At 40.3% G+C, this 4,112-nt stretch overlaps 1 protein-coding gene across 1 annotated transcript in view; it reads right to left on the reverse strand.

Annotated features, from left to right (window-relative positions):
• The window catches only part of GUCY2F (guanylate cyclase 2F, retinal), a 111,019-nt gene that overhangs the window by 105,894 nt on the left and 1,013 nt on the right, over window positions 1–4,112 (reverse strand). The window lies entirely within an intron of this gene.

Genomic DNA, 4,112 nt, shown 5'->3' on the forward strand with positions numbered 1-4,112 from the left:
AAAGAAAGAAAGAAAGAAAGAGACATCATATATATATATATATGGATTCTTAGAATTCTAAAGTATTTGTTCTGCTTGAGTCTGTGATGTCAGACAAGGCAAGGGCCAGATCACCAAGATATGCCATGATTTAATAGTGTACCCAATGGCTGTAAGCAGAGAAATGGTATTATCAGATTTTCATTTTAAAGGATTTCTCTAGCAACAATGTGGAGAATGAGTTGGAAGAAAGCAAGACTGGAGGCAGAGAGACCAGTTTGGAGTGCGTCATAATAATCCATATGAGAAATGATGACAGACCAAGAGAGTGGTAGTGAAGACCTAGAGGAATGGGATCATTTCCTCCAAGATTACAAATATCAAGGAGATTAAGAAAATAGAAATAACAAGAGCTTGGTGACTGACAAGATATAGAAGGTAAGTGAAAAGAAAGCAGGACTCTAGGATGATTTTGAGCTTTTCAGACCTAGGAAACTGCTTGGAAAATGGCACAAGTCTCTGAGATACGAAACATTGGAGGAAGGAGGTGGGAGAGATGATGCATTTTGATAGAGATCTTGAATTGGTCAACAAGTGGCAATATCCAGTAGATAATATCACATACTGAAAGGCCTAGGAAAAAATAGAAAGCTGAACAAGAGTTATAAATTCTCAATAGAAAGCTGAACAAGAGTTATAAATTTGAGTGTAATCAATTGATAGAGGGTAATTTAAAACATGCCTTTTGTGGAGTAAAGAAAGAAGACAAAGGACAAAACCCTGAGACCCCACAACACTTAAAGATAGGTCAGGGAGATGTTAATAAGGAGAATCCTTAGTAAATCCTTAATTCTAATCAAAGATCAAAATAATGGCATAGCTTTCTTCAGGGCTGATCATCAGTGCTGGTGTGCACCAGTCCGGTCAAACTGGTTGTTTATGGGCAGCAACAATTCTATCTGTGCCAGCCCTGTTGGTTATTATCTTGACTCTCACTCCTAATTTTATGAGAAACCTTGACTCCTGAAGAGAGCAATCTGAGGCATATCTAGTGAATCTTAAAGACCTACCACGAATATATGCCGCAACATTCATATATTGGTGAAAGCTGATTTGAACGAGAGTCACGAAAGTCTTGGGGGAGCAAACAGTTCACAAAACAACATAAGCCAGTGGCTGAGGGGTGTGTGGGATGGCGGAGGACTTCTAACTTTGCTTTGGGGACAGTGGAAAGATGATTCTGGGCTGATTATATGCATAAAAGCCTCAAATTTATTCCTCGGCCCTCAAAGATAATCTAGTCTAACCTGCCTCCAAAAAAACTAAATCTATTCTCTGCGCTATGTTGAATGCATGAGAGTGAGATACAGGATGGAAGAAGTCTGAGGTGTTGACTCAGGCTTCAAAGAGCTCACAACCCAGGCTGAGCTCTAGTCAAGAGCCACATGCTTCTCCTCCCAGCTTCTTCCGGCTTCCCTCTTTTCTCTGCTGTGGCGAAATTTGGGAGCCAGGACACTGCAGGAGCCACTCATTATCTGGAGTAATATAGGAAGGGTCTCTATTTCTGGTCTGTATTGTGACAAGGATCTTGAAATTCATAATATTTCTATCCTTATAGGCCTCACTCTTTTGACCACTAGGAATGGGCAACAGTGAGGACAGCTCTATATGGAAAACAGCCCTATTCAGGGCAACAGGGCCAGAAGGCTGACGTAATGCATCTTCTTCCCCAAACACACTAGTTTCCTGGGTTCTTCCCCAGTATCTGTGCATTTAATCCAGAAATTAGCACTTAGAATAACAAAGTCTAAGATACATACCAAATTCTTGCTATGTGTCAAACTCTGGGTTATACTCTTTCCATGTATTGTCTCATTTTAAAAACTGAATTTAAAAAACTCATCACAGTCCTTTGAAGTATGTGTTATTATCATCACTATTTACAGATGATGAAACTGAGGCTCAGAAATGGTAAGTAACTTGCCTAAGGCCAAACCATGGTAGAATGGAGATTTTCACCCCAGTTGATTGAGCACTGTATTAGATAGAAGTTCTGCAGATAGCCCCTCATCTATGAAGTCAATGAGACCACCATTATTATACCTGCTATATTACTCAAACTGAGTTTGAATCACTCATTTGCAGTTTAAAGAAGTTCCCCCAGTCACCCATGAAAGAATAAATTAGGTAGAGTTGGGGAGGGGCAGAGTAAATTGGGAGGAGCCACCAGAAATTCATTATCCAACCAGAAGTAATTTGCTACTAGTGTTCAAGCCTAGCCCTGGGACTGCCCACTTACTCCTCACTCAGTGCACAGTGCTGCACAGCTGGGGGTGGTGAACACCAGTTCCACTACATTCTATATAAAGCTAATCCTAATCTTTGAGAATGGAAATCTTGAGGGTACACCCTTCAGCATATTAGCCCCAATTTTCAACTTCCTCATCTGCAAAATGGGGGTAAATTTAATCATTTTGAGATAAAGAATTAAATAAGTTAGAATACTAAGCACACAGTTGTCTTTCAATAAACACTGCTTCTTCCTTGCTATTTGGAAAGAGGACTGCACTGGGAATCAGAAGGCCAGGGTCCTGGACCCAATTCTGCACCAACCCATTGTGTGACCCGAACAGATTGTTGCCTACTCTAGATCTCTCCTTTTTCCCCTTTAGCTGGACTAGCAGATCAGCAAGTCCCTTTCTTCTCTGACCTCCATCCATCCTGGGATTGTGTACTTTGTCTAGGCAGTTACTTTTCTAAACTTCTGCACTTTGAAACTGCTGAGTTCATTCAACATTTTCTAACATTTGCTGCTCGAATTAGCTTCTCACTGGAGTTGGATTCCCCCAAAGTAGTTTGCTCTTGCTTCTATCTGGTAGATCTAGTTCCTGATCATTTTAAATTTTGGCCTAGAATCCTCTGTCAAGCATCTGTGATGTGAAGACCCCACTCCCCCACAATGCTGGAGTTAATGCTACACTGAAAACCTGGGCTCCTAAAATCACTGGTTATCTTATTATCGTTAATAACAAACACATGTTGAGAAGCTGGTCTGTGCTAAGACTAACTACAAAAAAAAAATGGGGGAGTATAAGGGCCTGGCCAAGAAATCTAAACAAGAAAAGCAAGCACATACCTCAGGAGGGAGAAAACCAAGTTAGTAAGTTCCCTGCTTGCTTTTGCTTAACATTAAATCTCCAGTGCCCTTTGCAGTGCCTGACACATAGTAGGTGCCCAAAAAATATTTGTTGAATTAATACTGAAGAGGAGATATGGAGCACAAATAAAATGTTTTGTGTTACCATGTTATTTAAAATGCTCTATTTTAAGCCTTAATCAGGACCCACTTTTGGCAAAATTATCAAGGGATAAAGTTCGTCTTCAAAATTCTAGTACAGCTCTCTCTGCCCTCTCGTTAATGGAGAGAAAAACAACTCTAAAGAAACTCTTTAAATGATTTGCACTAATATGTAAATGAATGATAATATTTGACACTTTCCTCTATTGCTCCCCAACCAGTGGTGTTTGTTTACTCATAAGGGGTGGGGAGAAGTTTATGCCAAAATAATTAATCTCTAATAATATAATGTCTATTTCAAGCATCAGTTGCAGGTAGGCAGAGGAGGATGGACTACTTTTTGAGTAAAAAAATGAAGAAACTTTTGGTGCCCCTCAGATCAAAGTGATTAACTCTCCATTCTAGGTCTAAGGCTGGCATTTTTATGTTATAATCCAGGTCACTCCTAAGCACAATGCCCACCCCTAATTCTAAAAAGTTGGCTTTTTTATACCATTTCTCAAATTCGTACGACGTGGGTCCCTCCTCAGGCCACTTGCCACAAAGTGTCCCTTGACATTCACTCTCAGTTGTTGCTCTTTTCCCTTTGTTAACTGCAAGATAAACATTCCCCAAGCTGAAGGTCTGCCCTTACATTTTTTCTGGTACCGGTGTGATGTATTTGGTGATATTTCTAGCTCTGTTAGGACTCCCTGGACAACCAGAAAGTTTTATGTTGCTGTAGGATTTAGTCTTGATCCCCCAACTCAAGATTTCACAGAAGGAAACTTATTCTTTAAAAAAGAAAAAAAAAGGAAGGAAGGGAGGGAGGGAGGGAGGAAGGAAGGGAGGGAGG

The sequence above is a fragment of the Colobus angolensis genome, unplaced genomic scaffold, assembly GCF_000951035.1.
Source record: "Colobus angolensis palliatus isolate OR3802 unplaced genomic scaffold, Cang.pa_1.0 Scaffold324, whole genome shotgun sequence".
NCBI classification, from domain to species: domain Eukaryota; kingdom Metazoa; phylum Chordata; class Mammalia; order Primates; family Cercopithecidae; genus Colobus; species Colobus angolensis.